Source organism: Taudactylus pleione, unplaced genomic scaffold, assembly GCF_031769625.1.
Source record: "Taudactylus pleione unplaced genomic scaffold, aTauple2 ptg000177l, whole genome shotgun sequence".
Taxonomy (NCBI): domain Eukaryota; kingdom Metazoa; phylum Chordata; class Amphibia; order Anura; family Myobatrachidae; genus Taudactylus; species Taudactylus pleione.
This window is the reverse complement of record NW_028284579.1, coordinates 38,248-64,107: the sequence shown is the minus strand read 5'-3', so window position 1 is coordinate 64,107 and position 25,860 is coordinate 38,248. Positions and strand designations below refer to the sequence as shown.

General features: G+C 33.6%; 6 non-coding genes across 6 annotated transcripts; all 6 read left to right on the top strand.

The window, feature by feature from the left end:
• The first annotated feature begins 1,225 nt into the window (after positions 1–1,225).
• On the top strand, positions 1,226–1,308 carry TRNAL-CAG (transfer RNA leucine (anticodon CAG)). The gene has a single exon. It is a non-coding gene; the product is annotated as a tRNA-Leu (tRNA).
• Positions 1,309–5,134: 3,826 nt separating this feature from the next.
• TRNAL-CAG (transfer RNA leucine (anticodon CAG)) lies at positions 5,135–5,217 on the top strand. Its single transcript has one exon. It is a non-coding gene; the product is annotated as a tRNA-Leu (tRNA).
• Positions 5,218–11,057: 5,840 nt separating this feature from the next.
• On the top strand, positions 11,058–11,140 carry TRNAL-CAG (transfer RNA leucine (anticodon CAG)). The gene has a single exon. It is a non-coding gene; the product is annotated as a tRNA-Leu (tRNA).
• A 920-nt stretch (positions 11,141–12,060) lies between these two features.
• On the top strand, positions 12,061–12,143 carry TRNAL-CAG (transfer RNA leucine (anticodon CAG)). Its single transcript has one exon. It is a non-coding gene; the product is annotated as a tRNA-Leu (tRNA).
• A 3,950-nt stretch (positions 12,144–16,093) lies between these two features.
• TRNAL-CAG (transfer RNA leucine (anticodon CAG)) lies at positions 16,094–16,176 on the top strand. Its single transcript has one exon. It is a non-coding gene; the product is annotated as a tRNA-Leu (tRNA).
• A 5,817-nt stretch (positions 16,177–21,993) lies between these two features.
• TRNAL-CAG (transfer RNA leucine (anticodon CAG)) lies at positions 21,994–22,076 on the top strand. Its single transcript has one exon. It is a non-coding gene; the product is annotated as a tRNA-Leu (tRNA).
• The last annotated feature ends 3,784 nt before the right edge of the window (positions 22,077–25,860 follow it).

Below are 25,860 nucleotides of genomic sequence, written 5' to 3'. Positions count from 1 at the left end.
TATTTGGAAAATCCTAAACTATAGGTAATTCCGTGTTAATGTTATTTTTACAATATCTTTTTGATTTATCCAACTTTAAGCATCTTTGAAAAATAATTGAAAAAGCAACTTATTACTAATATTTGAATCAATAGTTTCAACAGCAGCATGGACATTGCACCTTTGAAAAAGTAATTTTGGTTAATTAGTTTTATCCAATTTTTAAGAAACTTAGTTTTCTATGTGTCAGGATGGCCGAGCGGTCTAAGGTGCTGCGTTCAGGTCACAGTCTCCTCTGGAGGCGAGGGTTCAAATCCCACTTCTGACAGTGTTCTTCCTTTTCTTCTTTGTTCTACAATGTCTCTTCCCTGTTGCTTGTGAAGAGAAATACTTAAGATATTCACTGGAAATCTGTTTCACAAAAAACTTTGAAGAATAATCAACCTTCCATTATTTCTGCTTTATACCAATCAAAGAAAATGTTGCATTCTTCCCTAAAAATATGGACTTAAATACTACTTCAGACATCAATATTATATGTATTTTATTCTTTGGTCCACATTTTTTCATATACTGAGTTTGCAAAATAAAATATCCCCCAACTTCTGAATCAGGGCTCCATATCTCAGGAGTAAAAACACTGCTCTTTTAAGCCAGTGGTCATGAACACAAACCCTACTTGTACAGCATCCAATCAAGCCCATAAGCCAAAATCATTAGCCAGTTCTTGGAAAGTTCATAAATGTCTTTTCTATGGTGAGTGAAAATCCACAAGACAACAAATTCTAGACACTTGGAATCCAATCCTGAATAGAGCAAAAAAAATAATTACCGCATTTTTCCTTGGCATTCTATGAATTACAAAACTAGATACTACACATCCCCTTTTCAATGTATTTTGAAAACTGCCACATTTGGAGTAATGATTTTCTTTCAATGCAGCTCTCAATCAATCAATACAAAATTCAGGCATTAATTGTAGATCATGTGAAGATGTTATTTGTGTCAAGCATTTTCTCAAATATTTGGAAAATCCTAAACTATAGGTAATTCCGTGTTAATGTTATTTTTACAATATCTTTTTGATTTATCCAACTTTAAGCATCTTTGAAAAATAATTGAAAAAGCAATTTATTACTAATATTTGAATCAATAGTTTCAACAGCAGCATGGACATTGCACCTTTGAAAAAGTAATTTTGGTTAATTAGTTTTATCCACTTTTTAAGAAACGTAGTTTTCTATGTGTCAGGATGGCCGAGCGGTCTAAGGTGCTGTGTTCAGGTCGCAGTCTCCTCTGGAGGCGAGGGTTCAAATCCCTCTTCTGACAGTGTTCTTCTTTGTTCCACAATGTCTCTTCCTTGTTGCTTGTGAAGAGAAATACTTAAGATATTCACTGCAAATCTGTTTCACAAAAAACTTTGAAGAATAATCAACCTTCCATTATTTCTGCTTTATACCAATCAAAGAAAATGTTCCATTCTTCCCTAAAAATATGGACTTAAATACTACTTCAGACATCAATATTATATGTATTTTTTTCTTTGGTTAACATTTTTTCATATACTGAGTTTGCAAAATAAAATATCCCCCAACTTCTGAATCAGGGCTCCATATCTCAGGAGTAAAAACACTGCTCTTTTAAGCCAGTGGTCATGAACACAAACCCTACTTGTACAGCATCCAATCAAGCCCATAAGCCAAAATCATTAGCCAGTTCTTGGAAAGTTCATGAATGTCTTTTCTATGGTGAGTGAAAATCCACAAGACAACAAATTCTAGACACTTGGAATCCAATCCTGAATAGAGCAAAAAAAATAATTACCGCATTTTTCCTTGGCATTCTATGAATTACAAAACTAGATACTACACATCCCCTTTTCAATGTATTTTGAAAACTGCCACATTTGGAGTAATGATTTTCTTTCAATGCAGCTCTCAATCAATCAATACAAAATTCAGGCATTAATTGTAGATCATGTGAAGATGTTATTTGTGTCAAGCATTTTCTCAAATATTTGGAAAATCCTAAACTATAGGTAATTCCGTGTTAATGTTATTTTTACAATATCTTTTTGATTTATCCAACTTTAAGCATCTTTGAAAAATAATTGAAAAAGCAATTTATTACTAATCAGGGTGGCCGAGCGGTCTAAGGTGCTGCGTTCAGGTCGCAGTCTCCTCTGGAGGTGTAGGTTCAAATCCCACTTCTGACAGTGTTCTTCCTTTTCTTCTTTGTTCTACAATGTCTCTTCCTTGTTGCTTGTGAAGAGAAATACTTAAGATATTCACTGCAAATCTGTTTCACAAACCACTTTGAAGAATAACCAACCTTCCATTATTTCTGCTTTATACCAATCAAAGAAAATGTTGCATTCTTCCCTAAAAATATGGACTTAAATACTACTTCAGACATCAATATTATATGAATTTTTTTCTTTGGTCAACATTTTTTCATATACTGAGTTTGCAAAATAAAATATCCCCCAACTTCTGAATCAGGGCTCCATATCTCAGGAGTAAGAACACTGCTCTTTTAAGCCAGTGGTCATGAACACAAACCCTACTTGTACACTCCTTCATAGCATCCAGTCAAGCCCATAAACCAAAATCATTAGCCAGTTCTTGGAAAGTTCATAAATGTCTTTTCTATGGTGAGTGAAAATCCACAAGACAACAAATTCTAGACACTTGGAATCCAATCCTGAATAGAGCAAAAAAAAATAATTACCGCATTTTTCCTTGGCATTCTATGAATTAGAAAAATAGATACTGCACTTCCCCTTTTCAATGTATTTTGGAAACTGCCACATTTGGAGTAATGATTTTCTTTCAATGCAGCTCTCAATCAATCAATACAAAATTCAGGCATTAATTGTAGATCATGTGAAGATGTTATTTGTGTCAAGCATTTTCTCAAATATTTGGAAAATCTTACACTATAGGTAATTCCGTGTTAATGTTATTTTTACAATATCTTTTTGATTTATCCAACTTTAAGCATCTTTGAAAACTAATTGAAAAAGCAATTTACTACTAATATTTGAATCAATAGTTTCAACAGCAGCATGGACATTGCACCTTTGAAAAAGTAATTTTGGTTAATTAGTTTTATCCAATTTTTATGAAACTCTGTTTTTTATGTGTCAGGATGGCTGAGCGGTCCAAGGCACTGCGTTCAGGTCGCAGTCTCCTCTGGAGGCGTGGGTTCAAATCCAACTTCTGACAGTGTTCTTCCTTTTCTTCTTTGTTCTACAATGTCTCTTCCTTGTTGCTTGTGAAGAGAAATACTTAAGATATTCACTGCAAATCTGTTTCACAAACCACTTTGAAGAATAATCAACCTTCCATTATTTCTGCTTTATACCAATCAAAGAAAATGTTGCATTCTTCCCTAAAAATATGCACTTAAATACTACTTCAGACATCAATATTATATGTATTTTTTTCTTTGGTCAACATTTTTTCATATACTGAGTTTGCAAAATAAAATATCCCCCAACTTCTGAATCAGGGCTCCATATCTCAGGAGTAAGAACACTGCTCTTTTAAGCCAGTGGTCATGAACACAAACCCTACTTGTACACTCCTTCATAGCATCCAATCAAGCCCATAAGCCAAAATCATTAGCCAGTTCTTGGAAAGTTCATAAATGTCTTTTCTATGGTGAGTGAAAATCCACAAGACAACAAATTCTAGACACTTGGAATCCAATCCTGAATAAAGCAAAAAAAATAATTACCGCATTTTTCCTTGGCATTCTATGAATTAGAAAAATAGATACTGCACATCCCCTTTTCAATGTATTTTGGAAACTGCCACATTTGGAGTAATGATTTTCTTTCAATGCAGCTCTCAATCAATCAATACAAAATTCAGGCATTAATTGTAGAGCATGTGAAGATGTTATTTGTGTCAAGCATTTTCTCAAATATTTGGAAAATCCTAAACTATAGGTAATTCCGTGTTAATGTTATTTTGACAATATCTTTTTGATTTATCCAACTTTAAGCATCTTTGAAAAATAATTGAAAAAGCAACTTATTACTAATATTTGAATCAATAGTTTCAACAGCAGCATGGACATTGCACCTTTGAAAAAGTAATTTTGGTTAATTAGTTTTATCCAATTTTTAAGAAACTTAGTTTCTATGTGTCAGGATGGCCGAGCGGTCTAAGGTGCTGCGTTCAGGTCACAGTCTCCTCTGGAGGCGAGGGTTCAAATCCCACTTCTGACAGTGTTCTTCCTTTTCTTCTTTGTTCTACAATGTCTCTTCCTTGTTGCTTGTGAAGAGAAATACTTAAGATATTCACTGGAAATCTGTTTCACAAAAAACTTTGAAGAATAATCAACCTTCCATTATTTCTGCTTTATACCAATCAAAGAAAATGTTGCATTCTTCCCTAAAAATATGGACTTAAATACTACTTCAGACATCAATATTATATGTATTTTATTCTTTGGTCCACATTTTTTCATATACTGAGTTTGCAAAATAAAATATCCCCCAACTTCTGAATCAGGGCTCCATATCTCAGGAGTAAAAACACTGCTCTTTTAAGCCAGTGGTCATGAACACAAACCCTACTTGTACAGCATCCAATCAAGCCCATAAGCCAAAATCATTAGCCAGTTCTTGGAAAGTTCATAAATGTCTTTTCTATGGTGAGTGAAAATCCACAAGACAACAAATTCTAGACACTTGGAATCCAATCCTGAATAGAGCAAAAAAAATAATTACCGCATTTTTCCTTGGCATTCTATGAATTACAAAACTAGATACTACACATCCCCTTTTCAATGTATTTTGAAAACTGCCACATTTGGAGTAATGATTTTCTTTCAATGCAGCTCTCAATCAATCAATACAAAATTCAGGCATTAATTGTAGATCATGTGAAGATGTTATTTGTGTCAAGCATTTTCTCAAATATTTGGAAAATCCTAAACTATAGGTAATTCCGTGTTAATGTTATTTTTACAATATCTTTTTGATTTATCCAACTTTAAGCATCTTTGAAAAATAATTGAAAAAGCAATTTATTACTAATATTTGAATCAATAGTTTCAACAGCAGCATGGACATTGCACCTTTGAAAAAGTAATTTTGGTTAATTAGTTTTATCCACTTTTTAAGAAACGTAGTTTTCTATGTGTCAGGATGGCCGAGCGGTCTAAGGTGCTGCGTTCAGGTCGCAGTCTCCTCTGGAGGCGAGGGTTCAAATCCCTCTTCTGACAGTGTTCTTCTTTGTTCCACAATGTCTCTTCCTTGTTGCATGTGAAGAGAAATACTTAAGATATTCACTGCAAATCTGTTTCACAAAAAACTTTGAAGAATAATCAACCTTCCATTATTTCTGCTTTATACCAATCAAAGAAAATGTTGCATTCTTCCCTAAAAATATGGACTTAAATACTACTTCAGACATCAATATTATATGTATTTTTTTCTTTGGTCAACATTTTTTCATATACTGAGTTTGCAAAATAAAATATCCCCCAACTTCTGAATCAGGGCTCCATATCTCAGGAGTAAGAACACTGCTCTTTTAAGCCAGTGGTCATGAACACAAACCCTACTTGTACACTCCTTCATAGCATCCAGTCAAGCCCATAAGCCAAAATCATTAGCCAGTTCTTGGAAAGTTCATAAATGTCTTTTCTATGGTGAGTGAAAATCCACAAGACAACAAATTCTAGACACTTGGAATCCAATCCTGAATAGAGCAAAAAAAAATAATTACCGCATGTTTCCTTGGCATTCTATGAATTAGAAAAATAGATACTGCACATCCCCTTTTCAATGTATTTTGGAAACTGCCACATTTGGAGTAATGATTTTCTTTCAATGCAGCTCTCAATCAATCAATACAAAATTCAGGCATTAATTGTAGAGCATGTGAAGATGTTATTTGTGTCAAGCATTTTCTCAAATATTTGGAAAATCCTAAACTATAGGTAATTCCGTGTTAATGTTATTTTTACAATATCTTTTTGATTTATCCAACTTTAAGCATCTTTGAAAAATAATTGAAAAAGCAATTTATTACTAATATTTGAATCAATAGTTTCAACAGCAGCATGGACATTGCACCTTTGAAAAAGTAATTTTGGTTAATTAGTTTTATCCAATTTTTAAGAAAGTTAGTTTTCTATGTGTCAGGATGGCCGAGCGGTCTAAGGTGCTGCGTTCAGGTCGCAGTCTCCTCTGGAGGCGTGGGTTCAAATCCAACTTCTGACAGTGTTCTTCTTTGTTCTACAATGTCTCTTCCTTGTTGCTTGTGAAGAGAAATACTTAAGATATTCACTGCAAATCTGTTTCACAAACCACTTTGAAGAATAATCAACCTTCCATTATTTCTGCTTTATACCAATCAAAGAAAATGTTGCATTCTTCCCTAAAAATATGGACTTAAATACTACTTCAGACATCAATATTATATGTATTTTTTTCTTTGGTCAACATTTTTTCATATACTGAGTTTGCAAAATAAAATATCCCCCAACTTCTGAATCAGGGCTCCATATCTCAGGAGTAAGAACACTGCTCTTTTAAGCCAGTGGTCATGAACACAAACCCTACTTGTACACTCCTTCATAGCATCCAATCAAGCCCGTAAGCCAAAATCATTAGCCAATTCTTGCAAAGTTCATAAATGTCTTTTCTATGGTGAGTGAAAATCCACAAGACAACAAATTCTAGACACTTGGAATCCAATCCTGAATAAAGCAAAAAAATAATTACCGCATTTTTCCTTGGCATTCTATGAATTAGAAAAATAGATACTGCACATCCCCTTTTCAATGTATTTTGGAAACTGCCACATTTGGAGTAATGATTTTCTTTCAATGCAGCTCTCAATCAATCAATACAAAATTCAGGCATTAATTGTAGAGCATGTGAAGATGTTATTTGTGTCAAGCATTTTCTCAAATATTTGGAAAATCCTAAACTATAGGTAATTCCGTGTTAATGTTATTTTGACAATATCTTTTTGATTTATCCAACTTTAAGCATCTTTGAAAAATAATTGAAAAAGCAATTTATTACTAATATTTGAATCAATAGTTTCAACAGCAGCATGGACATTACACCTTTGAAAAAGTAATTTTGGTTAATTAGTTTTATCCAATTTTTAAGAAACTTATTTTTCTATGTGTCAGGATGGCCGAGCGGTCTAAGGTGCTGCGTTCAGGTCGCAGTCTCCTCTGGAGGCGAGGGTTCAAATCCCACTTCTGACAGTGTTCTTCCTTTTCTTCTTTGTTCTACAATGTCTCTTCCTTGTTGCTTGTGAAGAGAAATACTTAAGATATTCACTGCAAATCTGTTTCACAAAAAACTTTGAAGAATAATCAACCTTCCATTATTTCTGCTTTATACCAATCAAAGAAAATGTTGCATTCTTCCCTGAAAATATGGACTTAAATACTACTTCAGACATCAATATTATATGTATTTTATTCTTTGGTCCACATTTTTTCATATACTGAGTTTGCAAAATAAAATATCCCCCAACTTCTGAATCAGGGCTCCATATCTCAGGAGTAAAAACACTGCTCTTTTAAGCCAGTGATCATGAACACAAACCCTACTTGTACAGCATCCAATCAAGCCCATAAGCCAAAATCATTAGCCAGTTCTTGGAAAGTTCATGAATGTCTTTTCTATGGTGAGTGAAAATCCACAAGACAACAAATTCTAGACACTTGGAATCCAATCCTGAATAGAGCAAAAAAAATAATTACCGCATTTTTCCTTGGCATTCTATGAATTACAAAACTAGATACTACACATCCCCTTTTCAATGTATTTTGAAAACTGCCACATTTGGAGTAATGATTTTCTTTCAATGCAGCTCTCAATCAATCAATACAAAATTCAGGCATTAATTGTAGATCATGTGAAGATGTTATTTGTGTCAAGCATTTTCTCAAATATTTGGAAAATCCTAAACTATAGGTAATTCCGTGTTAATGTTATTTTTACAATATCTTTTTGATTTATCCAACTTTAAGCATCTTTGAAAAATAATTGAAAAAGCAATTTATTACTAATCAGGGTGGCCGAGCGGTCTAAGGTGCTGCGTTCAGGTCGCAGTCTCCTCTGGAGGTGTAGGTTCAAATCCCACTTCTGACAGTGTTCTTCCTTTTCTTCTTTGTTCTACAATGTCTCTTCCTTGTTGCTTGTGAAGAGAAATACTTAAGATATTCACTGCAAATCTGTTTCACAAACCACTTTGAAGAATAACCAACCTTCCATTATTTCTGCTTTATACCAATCAAAGAAAATGTTGCATTCTTCCCTAAAAATATGGACTTAAATACTACTTCAGACATCAATATTATATGAATTTTTTTCTTTGGTCAACATTTTTTCATATACTGAGTTTGCAAAATAAAATATCCCCCAACTTCTGAATCAGGGCTCCATATCTCAGGAGTAAGAACACTGCTCTTTTAAGCCAGTGGTCATGAACACAAACCCTACTTGTACACTCCTTCATAGCATCCAGTCAAGCCCATAAGCCAAAATCATTAGCCAGTTCTTGGAAAGTTCATAAATGTCTTTTCTATGGTGAGTGAAAATCCACAAGACAACAAATTCTAGACACTTGGAATCCAATCCTGAATAGAGCAAAAAAAAATAATTACCGCATTTTTCCTTGGCATTCTATGAATTAGAAAAATAGATACTGCACTTCCCCTTTTCAATGTATTTTGGAAACTGCCACATTTGGAGTAATGATTTTCTTTCAATGCAGCTCTCAATCAATCAATACAAAATTCAGGCATTAATTGTAGATCATGTGAAGATGTTATTTGTGTCAAGCATTTTCTCAAATATTTGGAAAATCCTACACTATAGGTAATTCCGTGTTAATGTTATTTTTACAATATCTTTTTGATTTATCCAACTTTAAGCATCTTTGAAAACTAATTGAAAAAGCAATTTACTACTAATATTTGAATCAATAGTTTCAACAGCAGCATGGACATTGCACCTTTGAAAAAGTAATTTTGGTTAATTAGTTTTATCCAATTTTTATGAAACTCAGTTTTTTATGTGTCAGGACGGCTGAGCGGTCCAAGGCACTGCGTTCAGGTCGCAGTCTCCTCTGGAGGCGTGGGTTCAAATCCAACTTCTGACAGTGTTCTTCCTTTTCTTCTTTGTTCTACAATGTCTCTTCCTTGTTGCTTGTGAAGAGAAATACTTAAGATATTCACTGCAAATCTGTTTCACAAACCACTTTGAAGAATAATCAACCTTCCATTATTTCTGCTTTATACCAATCAAAGAAAATGTTGCATTCTTCCCTAAAAATATGCACTTAAATACTACTTCAGACATCAATATTATATGTATTTTTTTCTTTGGTCAACATTTTTTCATATACTGAGTTTGCAAAATAAAATATCCCCCAACTTCTGAATCAGGGCTCCATATCTCAGGAGTAAGAACACTGCTCTTTTAAGCCAGTGGTCATGAACACAAACCCTACTTGTACACTCCTTCATAGCATCCAATCAAGCCCATAAGCCAAAATCATTAGCCAGTTCTTGGAAAGTTCATAAATGTCTTTTCTATGGTGAGTGAAAATCCACAAGACAACAAATTCTAGACACTTGGAATCCAATCCTGAATAAAGCAAAAAAAATAATTACCGCATTTTTCCTTGGCATTCTATGAATTAGAAAAATAGATACTGCACATCCCCTTTTCAATGTATTTTGGAAACTGCCACATTTGGAGTAATGATTTTCTTTCAATGCAGCTCTCAATCAATCAATACAAAATTCAGGCATTAATTGTAGAGCATGTGAAGATGTTATTTGTGTCAAGCATTTTCTCAAATATTTGGAAAATCCTAAACTATAGGTAATTCCGTGTTAATGTTATTTTGACAATATCTTTTTGATTTATCCAACTTTAAGCATCTTTGAAAAATAATTGAAAAAGCAACTTATTACTAATATTTGAATCAATAGTTTCAACAGCAGCATGGACATTGCACCTTTGAAAAAGTAATTTTGGTTAATTAGTTTTATCCATTTTTTAAGAAACTTAGTTTTCTATGTGTCAGGATGGCCGAGCGGTCTAAGGTGCTGCGTTCAGGTCACAGTCTCCTCTGGAGGCGAGGGTTCAAATCCCACTTCTGACAGTGTTCTTCCTTTTCTTCTTTGTTCTACAATGTCTCTTCCTTGTTGCTTGTGAAGAGAAATACTTAAGATATTCACTGGAAATCTGTTTCACAAAAAACTTTGAAGAATAATCAACCTTCCATTATTTCTGCTTTATACCAATCAAAGAAAATGTTGCATTCTTCCCTAAAAATATGGACTTAAATACTACTTCAGACATCAATATTATATGTATTTTATTCTTTGGTCCACATTTTTTCATATACTGAGTTTGCAAAATAAAATATCCCCCAACTTCTGAATCAGGGCTCCATATCTCAGGAGTAAAAACACTGCTCTTTTAAGCCAGTGGTCATGAACACAAACCCTACTTGTACAGCATCCAATCAAGCCCATAAGCCAAAATCATTAGCCAGTTCTTGGAAAGTTCATAAATGTCTTTTCTATGGTGAGTGAAAATCCACAAGACAACAAATTCTAGACACTTGGAATCCAATCCTGAATAGAGCAAAAAAAATAATTACCGCATTTTTCCTTGGCATTCTATGAATTACAAAACTAGATACTACACATCCCCTTTTCAATGTATTTTGAAAACTGCCACATTTGGAGTAATGATTTTCTTTCAATGCAGCTCTCAATCAATCAATACAAAATTCAGGCATTAATTGTAGATCATGTGAAGATGTTATTTGTGTCAAGCATTTTCTCAAATATTTGGAAAATCCTAAACTATAGGTAATTCCGTGTTAATGTTATTTTTACAATATCTTTTTGATTTATCCAACTTTAAGCATCTTTGAAAAATAATTGAAAAAGCAATTTATTACTAATATTTGAATCAATAGTTTCAACAGCAGCATGGACATTGCACCTTTGAAAAAGTAATTTTGGTTAATTAGTTTTATCCACTTTTTAAGAAACGTAGTTTTCTATGTGTCAGGATGGCCGAGCGGTCTAAGGTGCTGCGTTCAGGTCGCAGTCTCCTCTGGAGGCGAGGGTTCAAATCCCTCTTCTGACAGTGTTCTTCTTTGTTCCACAATGTCTCTTCCTTGTTGCTTGTGAAGAGAAATACTTAAGATATTCACTGCAAATCTGTTTCACAAAAAACTTTGAAGAATAATCAACCTTCCATTATTTCTGCTTTATACCAATCAAAGAAAATGTTGCATTCTTCCCTAAAAATATGGACTTAAATACTACTTCAGACATCAATATTATATGTATTTTTTTCTTTGGTCAACATTTTTTCATATACTGAGTTTGCAAAATAAAATATCCCCCAACTTCTGAATCAGGGCTCCATATCTCAGGAGTAAGAACACTGCTCTTTTAAGCCAGTGGTCATGAACACAAACCCTACTTGTACACTCCTTCATAGCATCCAGTCAAGCCCATAAGCCAAAATCATTAGCCAGTTCTTGGAAAGTTCATAAATGTCTTTTCTATGGTGAGTGAAAATCCACAAGACAACAAATTCTAGACACTTGGAATCCAATCCTGAATAGAGCAAAAAAAAATAATTACCGCATGTTTCCTTGGCATTCTATGAATTAGAAAAATAGATACTGCACATCCCCTTTTCAATGTATTTTGGAAACTGCCACATTTGGAGTAATGATTTTCTTTCAATGCAGCTCTCAATCAATCAATACAAAATTCAGGCATTAATTGTAGAGCATGTGAAGATGTTATTTGTGTCAAGCATTTTCTCAAATATTTGGAAAATCCTAAACTATAGGTAATTCCGTGTTAATGTTATTTTTACAATATCTTTTTGATTTATCCAACTTTAAGCATCTTTGAAAAATAATTGAAAAAGCAATTTATTACTAATATTTGAATCAATAGTTTCAACAGCAGCATGGACATTGCACCTTTGAAAAAGTAATTTTGGTTAATTAGTTTTATCCAATTTTTAAGAAAGTTAGTTTTCTATGTGTCAGGATGGCCGAGCGGTCTAAGGTGCTGCGTTCAGGTCGCAGTCTCCTCTGGAGGCGTGGGTTCAAATCCCACTTCTGACAGTGTTCTTCTTTGTTCTACAATGTCTCTTCCTTGTTGCTTGTGAAGAGAAATACTTAAGATATTCACTGCAAATCTGTTTCACAAACCACTTTGAAGAATAATCAACCTTCCATTATTTCTGCTTTATACCAATCAAAGAAAATGTTGCATTCTTCCCTAAAAATATGGACTTAAATACTACTTCAGACATCAATATTATATGTATTTTTTTCTTTGGTCAACATTTTTTCATATACTGAGTTTGCAAAATAAAATATCCCCCAACTTCTGAATCAGGGCTCCATATCTCAGGAGTAAGAACACTGCTCTTTTAAGCCAGTGGTCATGAACACAAACCCTACTTGTACACTCCTTCATAGCATCCAATCAAGCCCGTAAGCCAAAATCATTAGCCAATTCTTGGAAAGTTCATAAATGTCTTTTCTATGGTGAGTGAAAATCCACAAGACAACAAATTCTAGACACTTGGAATCCAATCCTGAATAAAGCAAAAAAATAATTACCGCATTTTTCCTTGGCATTCTATGAATTAGAAAAATAGATACTGCACATCCCCTTTTCAATGTATTTTGGAAACTGCCACATTTGGAGTAATGATTTTCTTTCAATGCAGCTCTCAATCAATCAATACAAAATTCAGGCATTAATTGTAGAGCATGTGAAGATGTTATTTGTGTCAAGCATTTTCTCAAATATTTGGAAAATCCTAAACTATAGGTAATTCCGTGTTAATGTTATTTTGACAATATCTTTTTGATTTATCCAACTTTAAGCATCTTTGAAAAATAATTGAAAAAGCAATTTATTACTAATATTTGAATCAATAGTTTCAACAGCAGCATGGACATTACACCTTTGAAAAAGTAATTTTGGTTAATTAGTTTTATCCAATTTTTAAGAAACTTATTTTTCTATGTGTCAGGATGGCCGAGCGGTCTAAGGTGCTGCGTTCAGGTCGCAGTCTCCTCTGGAGGCGAGGGTTCAAATCCCACTTCTGACAGTGTTCTTCCTTTTCTTCTTTGTTCTACAATGTCTCTTCCTTGTTGCTTGTGAAGAGAAATACTTAAGATATTCACTGCAAATCTGTTTCACAAAAAACTTTGAAGAATAATCAACCTTCCATTATTTCTGCTTTATACCAATCAAAGAAAATGTTGCATTCTTCCCTGAAAATATGGACTTAAATACTACTTCAGACATCAATATTATATGTATTTTTTTCTTTGGTCAACATTTTTTCATATACTGAGTTTGCAAAATAAAATATCCCCCAACTTCTGAATCAGGGCTCCATATCTCAGGAGTAAGAACACTGCTCTTTTAAGCCAGTGGTCATGAACACAAACCCTACTTGTACACTCCTTCATAGCATCCAATCAAGCCCGTAAGCCAAATCATTAGCCAGTTCTTGGAAAGTTCATAAATGTCTTTTCTATGGTCAGTGAAAATCCACAAGACAACAAATTCTAGACACTTGGAATCCAATCCTGAATAAAGCAAAAAAAATAATTACCGCATTTTTCCTTGGCATTCTATGAATTAGAAAAATAGATACTGCACATCCCCTTTTCAATGTATTTTGGAAACTGCCACATTTGGAGTAATGATTTTCTTTCAATGCAGCTCTCATTCAATCAATACAAAATTCAGGCATTAATTGTAGAGCATGTGAAGATGTTATTTGTGTCAAGCATTTTCTCAAATATTTGGAAAATCCTAAACTATAGGTAATTCCGTGTTAATGTTATTTTTACAATATCTTTTTGATTTATCCAACTTTAAGCATCTTTGAAAAATAATTGAAAAAGCAATTTATTACTAATATTTGAATCAATAGTTTCAACAGCAGCATGGACATTGCACCTTTGAAAAAGTAATTTTGGTTAATTAGTTTTATCCAATTTTTAAGAAACTTAGTTTTCTATGTGTCAGGATGGCCGAGCGGTCTAAGGTGCTGCGTTCAGGTCGCAGTCTCCTCTGGAGGCAAGGGTTCAAATCCCACTTCTGACAGTGTTGTTCCTTTTCTTCTTTGTTCTACAATGTCTCTTCCTTGTTGCTTGTGAAGAGAAATACTTAAGATATTCACTGCAAATCTGTTTCACAAACCACTTTGAAGAATAATCAACCTTCCATTATTTCTGCTTTATACCAATCAAAGAAAATGTTCCATTCTTCCCTAAAAATATGGACTTAAATACTACTTCAGACATCAATATTATATGTATTTTTTTCTTTGGTCAACATTTTTTCATATACTGAGTTTGCAAAATAAAATATCCCCCAACTTCTGAATCAGGGCTCCATATCTCAGGAGTAAGAACACTGCTCTTTTAAGCCAGTGGTCATGAACACAAACCCTACTTGTACACTCCTTCATAGCATCCAATCAAGCCCGTAAGCCAAATCATTAGCCAGTTCTTGGAAAGTTCATAAATGTCTTTTCTATGGTCAGTGAAAATCCACAAGACAACAAATTCTAGACACTTGGAATCCAATCCTGAATAAAGCAAAAAAAATAATTACCGCATTTTTCCTTGGCATTCTATGAATTAGAAAAATAGATACTGCACATCCCCTTTTCAATGTATTTTGGAAACTGCCACATTTGGAGTAATGATTTTCTTTCAATGCAGCTCTCATTCAATCAATACAAAATTCAGGCATTAATTGTAGAGCATGTGAAGATGTTATTTGTGTCAAGCATTTTCTCAAATATTTGGAAAATCCTAAACTATAGGTAATTCCGTGTTAATGTTATTTTTACAATATCTTTTTGATTTATCCAACTTTAAGCATCTTTGAAAAATAATTGAAAAAGCAATTTATTACTAATATTTGAATCAATAGTTTCAACAGCAGCATGGACATTGCACCTTTGAAAAAGTAATTTTGGTTAATTAGTTTTATCCAATTTTTAAGAAACTTAGTTTTCTATGTGTCAGGATGGCCGAGCGGTCTAAGGTGCTGCGTTCAGGTCGCAGTCTCCTCTGGAGGCAAGGGTTCAAATCCCACTTCTGACAGTGTTGTTCCTTTTCTTCTTTGTTCTACAATGTCTCTTCCTTGGTGCTTGTGAAGAGAAATACTTAAGATATTCACTGCAAATCTGTTTCACAAACCACTTTGAAGAATAATCAACCTTCCATTATTTCTGCTTTATACCAATCAAAGAAAATGTTCCATTCTTCCCTAAAAATATGGACTTAAATACTACTTCAGACATCAATATTATATGTATTTTTTTCTTTGGTCAACATTTTTTCATATACTGAGTTTGCAAAATAAAATATCCCCCAACTTCTGAATCAGGGCTCCATATCTCAGGAGTAAGAACACTGCTCTTTTAAGCCAGTGGTCATGAACACAAACCCTACTTGTACACTCCTTCATAGCATCCAGTCAAGCCCATAAGCCAAAATCATTAGCCAGTTCTTGGAAAGTTCATAAATGTCTTTTCTATGGTGAGTGACAATCCACAAGACAACAAATTCTAGACACTTGGAATCCAATCCTGAATAGAGCAAAAAATAATAATTACCGCATTTTTCCTTGGCATTCTATGAATTAGAAAAATAGATACTGCACATCCCCTTTTCATTGTATTTTGGAAACTGCCACATTTGGAGTAATGATTTTCTTTCAATGCAGCTCTCAATCAATCAATACAAAATTCAGGCATTAATTGTAGATCATGTGAAGATGTTATTTGTGTCAAGCATTTTCTCAAATATTTGGAAAATCCTAAACTATAGGTAATTCCTTGTTAATGTTATTTTTACAATATCTTTTTGATTTATCCAACTTTAAGCATCTTTGAAAACTAATTGAAAAAGCAATTTACTACTAATATTTGAATCAATAGTTTCAACAGCAGCATGGACATTGCACCTTTGAAAAAGTAATTTTGGTTAATTAGTTTTATCCAATTTTTATGAAACTCAATTTTTTATGTGTCAGGATGGCTGAGCGGTCCAAGGCACTGCGTTCAGGTCGCAGTCTCCTCTGGAGGCGTGGGTTCAAATCCCACTTCTGACAGTGTTCTTCCTTTTCTTCTTTGTTCTACAATGTCTCTTCCTTGTTGCTTGTGAAGAGAAATACTTAAGATATTCACTGCAAATCTGTTTCACAAACCACTTTGAAGAATAATCAACCTTCCATTATTTCTGCTTTATACCAATCAAAGAAAATGTTGCATTCTTCCAAAAAACTTTGAAGAATTATCAACCTTCCATTATTTCTGCTTTATACCAATCAAAGAAAATGTTGCATTCTTCCCTAAAAATATGGACTTAAATACTACTTCAGACATCAATATTATATGTATTTTTTTCTTTGGTCCACATTTTTTCATATACTGAGTTTGCAAAATAAAATATCCCCCAACTTCAGAATCAGGGCTCCATATCTCAGGAGTAAGAACACTGCTCTTTTAAGCCAGTGGTCATGAACACAAACCCTACTTGTACACTCCTTCATAGCATCCAGTCAAGCCCATAAGCCAAAATCATTAGCCAGTTCTTGGAAAGTTCATAAATGTCTTTTCTATGGTGAGTGAAAATCCACAAGACAACAAATTCTAGACACTTGGAATCCAATCCTGAATAGAGCAAAAAAAAATAATTACCGCATTTTTCCTTGGCATTCTATGAATTAGAAAAATAGATACTGCACATCCCCTTTTCAATGTATTTTGGAAACTTCCACATTTGGAGTAATGATTTTCTTTCAATGCAGCTCTCAATCAATCAATACAAAATTCAGGCATTAATTGTAGAGCATGTGAAGATGTTATTTGTGTCAAGCATTTTCTCAAATATTTGGAAAATCCTAAACTATAGGTAATTCCGTGTTAATGTTATTTTTACAATATCTTTTTGATTTATCCAACTTTAAGCATCTTTGAAAAATAATTGAAAAAGCAATTTATTACTAATATTTGAATCAATAGTTTCAACAGCAGCATGGACATTGCACCTTTGAAAAAGTAATTTTGGTTAATTAGTTTTATCCAATTTTTAAGAAATTTAGTTTTCTATGTGTCAGGATGGCCGAGCGGTCTAAGGTGCTGCGTTCAGGTCGCAGCCTCCTCTGGAGGCGAGGGTTCCAATCCCACTTCTGACAGTTTTCTTCTTTGTTCTACAATGTCTCTTCCTTGTTGCTTGTGAAGAGAAATACTTAAGATATTCACTGCAAATCTGTTTCACAAAAAACTTTGAAGAATAATCAACCTTCCATTATTTCTGCTTTATACCAATCAAAGAAAATGTTGCATTCTTCCCTAAAAATATGGACTTAAATACTACTTCAGACATCAATATTATATGTATTTTATTCTTTGGTCCACATTTTTTCATATACTGAGTTTGCAAAATAAAATATCCCCCAACTTCTGAATCAGGGCTCCATATCTCAGGAGTAAAAACACTGCTCTTTTAAGCCAGTGGTCATGAACACAAACCCTACTTGTACAGCATCCAATCAAGCCCATAAGCCAAAATCATTAGCCAGTTCTTGGAAAGTTCATAAATGTCTTTTCTATGGTGAGTGAAAATCCACAAGACAACAAATTCTAGACACTTGGAATCCAATCCTGAATAGAGCAAAAAAAATAATTACCGCATTTTTCCTTGGCATTCTATGAATTACAAAACTAGATACTACACATCCCCTTTTCAATGTATTTTGAAAACTGCCACATTTGGAGTAATGATTTTCTTTCAATGCAGCTCTCAATCAATCAATACAAAATTCAGGCATTATTTGTAGAGCATGTGAAGATGTTATTTGTGTCAAGCATTTTCTCAAATATTTGGAAAATCTTAAACTATAGGTAATTCCGTGTTAATGTTATTTTTACAATATCTTTTTGATTTATCCAACTTTAAGCATCTTTGAAAAATAATTGAAAAAGCAATTTATTACTAATCAGGGTGGCCGGGCGGTCTAAGGTGCTGCGTTCAGGTCGCAGTCTCCTCTGGAGGCGTGGGTTCAAATCCCACTTCTGACAGTGTTCTTCCTTTTCTTCTTTGTTCTACAATGTCTCTTCCTTGTTGCTTGTGAAGAGAAATACTTAAGATATTCACTACAAATCTGTTTCACAAACCACTTTGAAGAATAATCAACCTTCCATTATTTCTGCTTTATACCAATCAAAGAAAATGTTGCATTCTTCCCTAAAAATATGGACTTAAATACTACTTCAGACATCAATATTATATGTATTTTTTTCTTTGGTCAACATTTTTTCATATACTGAGTTTGCAAAATAAAATATCCCCCTACTTCTGAATCAGGGCTCCATATCTCAGGAGTAAGAACACTGCTCTTTTAAGCCAGTGGTCATGAACACAAACCCTACTTGTACACTCCTTCATAGCATCCAATCAAGCCCATAAGCCAAAATCATTAGCCAGTTCTTGGAAAGTTCATAAATGTCTTTTCTATGGTGAGTGAAAATCCACAAGACAACAAATTCTAGACACTTGGAATCCAATCCTGAATAGAGCAAAAAAAATAATTATCGCATTTTTCCTTGGCATTCTATGAATTAGAAAAATAGATACTGCACATCCCCTTTTCAATGTATTTTGGAAACTGCCACATTTGGAGTAATGATTTTCTTTCAATGCAGCTCTCAATCAATCAATACAAAATTCAGGCATTAATTGTAGAGCATGTGAAGATGTTATTTGTGTCAAGCATTTTCTCAAATATTTGGAAAATCCTAAACTATAGGTAATTCCGTGTTAATGTTATTTTTACAATATCTTTTTGATTTATCCAACTTTAAGCATCTTTGAAAAATAATTGAAAAAGCAATTTATTACTAATATTTGAATCAATAGTTTCAACAGCAGCATGGACATTGCACCTTTGAAAAAGTAATTTTGGTTAATTAGTTTTATCCAATTTTTAAGAAACTTAGTTTTCTATGTGTCAGGATGGCCGAGCGGTCTAAGGTGCTGCGTTCAGGTCGCAGTCTCCTCTGGAGGCGAGGGTTCAAATCCCACTTCTGACAGTGTTCTTCCTTTTCTTCTTTGTTCTACAATGTCTCTTCCTTGTTGCTTGTGAAGAGAAATACTTAAGATATTCACTGCAAATCTGTTTCACAAAAAACTTTGAAGAATAATCAACCTTCCATTATTTCTGCTTTATACCAATCAAAGAAAATGTTGCATTCTTCCCTAAAAATATGGACTTAAATACTACTTCAGACATCAATATTATATGTATTTTTTTCTTTGGTCAACATTTTTTCATATACTGAGTTTGCAAAATAAAATATCCCCCAACTTCTGAATCAGGGCTCCATATCTCAGGAGTAAGAACACTGCTCTTTTAAGCCAGTGGTCATGAACACAAACCCTACTTGTACACTCCTTCATAGCATCCAATCAAGCCCGTAAGCCAAAATCATTAGCCAGTTCTTGGAAAGTTCATAAATGTCTTTTCTATGGTGAGTGAAAATCCACAAGACAACAAATTCTAGACACTTGGAATCCAATCCTGAATAAAGCAAAAAAAATAATTACCGCATTTTTCCTTGGCATTCTATGAATTAGAAAAATAGATACTGCACATCCCCTTTTCAATGTATTTTGGAAACTGCCACATTTGGAGTAATGATTCTCTTTCAATGCAGCTCTCAATCAATCAATACAAAATTCAGGCATTAATTGTAGAGCATGTGAAGATGTTATTTGTGTCAAGCATTTTCTCAAATATTTGGAAAATCCTAAACTATAGGTAATTCCGTGTTAATGTTATTTTTACAATATCTTTTTGATTTATCCAACTTTAAGCATCTTTGAAAAATAATTGAAAAAGCAATTTATTACTAATATTTGAATCAATAGTTTCAACAGCAGCATGGACATTGCACCTTTGAAAAAGTAATTTTGGTTAATTAGTTTTATCCAATTTTTAAGAAACTTAGTTTTCTATGTGTCAGGATGGCCGAGCGGTCTAAGGTGCTGCGTTCATGTCGCAGTCTCCTCTGGAGGCGAGGGTTCAAATCCCACTTCTGACAGTGTTCTTCCTTTTCTTCTTTGTTCTACAATGTCTCTTCCTTTTTGCTTGTGAAGAGAAATACTTAAGATATTCACTGCAAATCTGTTTCACAAAAAACTTTGAAGAATAATCAACTTTCCATTATTTCTGCTTTATACCAATCAAAGAAAATGTTGCATTCTTCCCTAAAAATATGGACTTAAATACTACTTCAGACATCAATATTATATGTATTTTATTCTTTGGTCCACATTTTTTCATATACTGAGTTTGCAAAATAAAATATCCCCCAACTTCTGAATCAGGGCTCCATATCTCAGGAGTAAAAACACTGCTCTTTTAAGCCAGTGGTCATGAACACAAACCCTACTTGTACAGCATCCAATCAAGCCCATAAGCCAAAATCATTAGCCAGTTCTTGGAAAGTTCATAAATGTCTTTTCTATGGTGAGTGAAAATCCACAAGACAACAAATTCTAGACACTTGGAATCCAATCCTGAATAGAGCAAAAAAAATAATTACCGCATTTTTCCTTGGCATTCTATGAATTACAAAACTAGATACTACACATCCCCTTTTCAATGTATTTTGAAAACTGCCACATTTGGAGTAATGATTTTCTTTCAATGCAGCTCTCAATCAATCAATACAAAATTCAGGCATTATTTGTAGAGCATGTGAAGATGTTATTTGTGTCAAGCATTTTCTCAAATATTTGGAAAATCCTAAACTATAGGTAATTCCTTGTTAATGTTATTTTTACAATATCTTTTTGATTTATCCAACTTTAAGCATCTTTGAAAAATAATTGAAAAAGCAATTTATTACTAATCAGGGTGGCCGAGCGGTCTAAGGTGCTGCGTTCAGGTCGCAGTCTCCTCTGGAGGCGTGGGTTCAAATCCCACTTCTGACAGTGTTCTTCCTTTTCTTCTTTGTTCTACAATGTCTCTTCCTTGTTGCTTGTGAAGAGAAATACTTAAGATATTCACTACAAATCTGTTTCACAAACCACTTTGAAGAATAATCAACCTTCCATTATTTCTGCTTTATACCAATCAAAGAAAATGTTGCATTCTTCCCTAAAAATATGGACTTAAATACTACTTCAGACATCAATATTATATGTATTTTTTTCTTTGGTCAACATTTTTTCATATACTGAGTTTGCAAAATAAAATATCCCCCTACTTCTGAATCAGGGCTCCATATCTCAGGAGTAAGAACACTGCTCTTTTAAGCCAGTGGTCATGAACACAAACCCTACTTGTACACTCCTTCATAGCATCCAATCAAGCCCATAAGCCAAAATCATTAGCCAGTTCTTGGAAAGTTCATAAATGTCTTTTCTATGGTGAGTGAAAATCCACAAGACAACAAATTCTAGACACTTGGAATCCAATCCTGAAAAGAGCAAAAAAAATAATTATCGCATTTTTCCTTGGCATTCTATGAATTAGAAAAATAGATACTGCACATCCCCTTATCAATGTATTTTGGAAACTGCCACATTTGGAGTAATGATTTTCTTTCAATGCAGCTCTCAATCAATCAATACAAAATTCAGTCATTAATTGTAGAGCATGTGAAGATGTTATTTGTGTCAAGCATTTTCTCAAATATTTGGAAAATCCTAAACTATAGGTAATTCCGTGTTAATGTTATTTTTACAATATCGTTTTGATTTATCCAACTTTAAGCATCTTTGAAAAATAATTGAAAAAGCAATTTATTACTAATATTTGAATCAATAGTTTCAACAGCAGCATGGACATTGCACCTTTGAAAAAGTAATTTTGGTTAATTAGTTTTATCCAATTTTTAAGAAACTTAGTTTTCTATGTGTCAGGATGGCCGAGCGGTCTAAGGCACTGCGTTCAGGTCGCAGTCTCCTCTGGAGGCGTGGGTTCAAATCCCACTTCTGACAGTGTTCTTCCTTTTCTTCTTTGTTCTACAATGTCTCTTCCTTGTTGCTTGTGAAGAGAAATACTTAAGATATTCACTGCAAATCTGTTTCACAAACCACTTTGAAGAATAATCAACCTTCCATTATTTCTGCTTTATACCAATCAAAGAAAATGTTGCATTCTTCCAAAAAACTTTGAAGAATTATCAACCTTCCATTATTTCTGCTTTATACCAATCAAAGAAAATGTTGCATTCTTCCCTAAAAATATGGACTTAAATACTACTTCAGACATCAATATTATATGTATTTTTTTCTTTGGTCAACATTTTTTCATATACTGAGTTTGCAAAATAAAATATCCCCCAACTTCAGAATCAGGGCTCCATATCTCAGGAGTAAGAACACTGCTCTTTTAAGCCAGTGGTCATGAACACAAACCCTACTTGTACACTCCTTCATAGCATCCAGTCAAGCCCATAAGCCAAAATCATTAGCCAGTTCTTGGAAAGTTCATAAATGTCTTTTCTATGGTGAGTGAAAATCCACAAGACAACAAATTCTAGACACTTGGAATCCAATCCTGAATAGAGCAAAAAAAAATAATTACCGCATTTTTCCTTGGCATTCTATGAATTAGAAAAATAGATACTGCACATCCCCTTTTCAATGTATTTTGGAAACTGCCACATTTGGAGTAATGATTTTCTTTCAATGCAGCTCTCAATCAATCAATACAAAATTCAGGCATTAATTGTAGAGCATGTGAAGATGTTATTTGTGTCAAGCATTTTCTCAAATATTTGGAAAATCCTAAACTATAGGTAATTCCGTGTTAATGTTATTTTTACAATATCTTTTTGATTTATCCAACTTTAAGCATCTTTGAAAAATAATTGAAAAAGCAATTTATTACTAATATTTGAATCAATAGTTTCAACAGCAGCATGGACATTGCACCTTTGAAAAAGTAATTTTGGTTAATTAGTTTTATCCAATTTTTAAGAAAGTTAGTTTTCTATGTGTCAGGATGGCCGAGCGGTCTAAGGTGCTGCGTTCAGGTCGCAGCCTCCTCTGGAGGCGAGGGTTCAAATCCCACTTCTGACAGTGTTCTTCCTTTTCTTCTTTGTTCTACAATGTCTCTTCCTTGTTGCTTGTGAAGAGAAATACTTAAGATATTCACTGCAAATCTGTTTCACAAAAAACTTTGAAGAATAATCAACCTTCCATTATTTCTGCTTTATACCAATCAAAGAAAATGTTGCATTCTTCCCTAAAAATATGGACTTAAATACTACTTCAGACATCAATATTATATGTATTTTATTCTTTGGTCCACATTTTTTCATATACTGAGTTTGCAAAATAAAATATCCCCCAACTTCTGAATCAGGGCTCCATATCTCAGGAGTAAAAACACTGCTCTTTTAAGCCAGTGGTCATGAACACAAACCCTACTTGTACAGCATCCAATCAAGCCCATAAGCCAAAATCATTAGCCAGTTCTTGGAAAGTTCATAAATGTCTTTTCTATGGTGAGTGAAAATCCACAAGACAACAAATTCTAGACACTTGGAATCCAATCCTGAATAGAGCAAAAAAAATAATTACCGCATTTTTCCTTGGCATTCTATGAATTACAAAACTAGATACTACACATCCCCTTTTCAATGTATTTTGAAAACTGCCACATTTGGAGTAATGATTTTCTTTCAATGCAGCTCTCAATCAATCAATACAAAATTCAGGGATTATTTGTAGAGCATGTGAAGATGTTATTTGTGTCAAGCATTTTCTCAAATATTTGGAAAATCCTAAACTATAGGTAATTCCGTGTTAATGTTATTTTTACAATATCTTTTTGATTTATCCAACTTTAAGCATCTTTGAAAAATAATTGAAAAAGCAATTTATTACTAATCAGGGTGGCCGGGCGGTCTAAGGTGCTGCGTTCAGGTCGCAGTCTCCTCTGGAGGCGTGGGTTCAAATCCCACTTCTGACAGTGTTCTTCCTTTTCTTCTTTGTTCTACAATGTCTCTTCCTTGTTGCTTGTGAAGAGAAATACTTAAGATATTCACTACAAATCTGTTTCACAAACCACTTTGAAGAATAATCAACCTTCCATTATTTCTGCTTTATACCAATCAAAGAAAATGTTGCATTCTTCCCTAAAAATATGGACTTAAATACTACTTCAGACATCAATATTATATGTATTTTTTTCTTTGGTCAACATTTTTTCATATACTGAGTTTGCAAAATAAAATATCCCCCTACTTCTGAATCAGGGCTCCATATCTCAGGAGTAAGAACACTGCTCTTTTAAGCCAGTGGTCATGAACACAAACCCTACTTGTACACTCCTTCATAGCATCCAATCAAGCCCATAAGCCAAAATCATTAGCCAGTTCTTGGAAAGTTCATAAATGTCTTTTCTATGGTGAGTGAAAATCCACAAGACAACAAATTCTAGACACTTGGAATCCAATCCTGAATAGAGCAAAAAAAATAATTATCGCATTTTTCCTTGGCATTCTATGAATTAGAAAAATAGATACTGCACATCCCCTTTTCAATGTATTTTGGAAACTGCCACATTTGGAGTAATGATTTTCTTTCAATGCAGCTCTCAATCAATCAATACAAAATTCAGGCATTAATTGTAGAGCATGTGAAGATGTTATTTGTGTCAAGCATTTTCTCAAATATTTGGAAAATCCTAAACTATAGGTAATTCCGTGTTAATGTTATTTTTACAATATCTTTTTGATTTATCCAACTTTAAGCATCTTTGAAAAATAATTGAAAAAGCAATTTATTACTAATATTTGAATCAATAGTTTCAACAGCAGCATGGACATTGCACCTTTGAAAAAGTAATTTTGGTTAATTAGTTTTATCCAATTTTTAAGAAACTTAGTTTTCTATGTGTCAGGATGGCCGAGCGGTCTAAGGTGCTGCGTTCAGGTCGCAGTCTCCTCTGGAGGCGAGGGTTCAAATCCCACTTCTGACAGTGTTCTTCCTTTTCTTCTTTGTTCTACAATGTCTCTTCCTTGTTGCTTGTGAAGAGAAATACTTAAGATATTCACTGCAAATCTGTTTCACAAAAAACTTTGAAGAATAATCAACCTTCCATTATTTCTGCTTTATACCAATCAAAGAAAATGTTGCATTCTTCCCTTAAAATATGGACTTAAATACTACTTCAGACATCAATATTATATGTATTTTTTTCTTTGGTCAACATTTTTTCATATACTGAGTTTGCAAAATAAAATATCCCCCAACTTCTGAATCAGGGCTCCATATCTCAGGAGTAAGAACACTGCTCTTTTAAGCCAGTGGTCATGAACACAAACCCTACTTGTACACTCCTTCATAGCATCCAATCAAGCCCGTAAGCCAAAATCATTAGCCAGTTCTTGGAAAGTTCATAAATGTCTTTTCTATGGTGAGTGAAAATCCACAAGACAACAAATTCTAGACACTTGGAATCCAATCCTGAATAAAGCAAAAAAAATAATTACCGCATTTTTCCTTGGCATTCTATGAATTAGAAAAATAGATACTGCACATCCCCTTTTCAATGTATTTTGGAAACTGCCACATTTGGAGTAATGATTCTCTTTCAATGCAGCTCTCAATCAATCAATACAAAATTCAGGCATTAATTGTAGAGCATGTGAAGATGTTATTTGTGTCAAGCATTTTCTCAAATATTTGGAAAATCCTAAACTATAGGTAATTCCGTGTTAATGTTATTTTTACAATATCTTTTTGATTTATCCAACTTTAAGCATCTTTG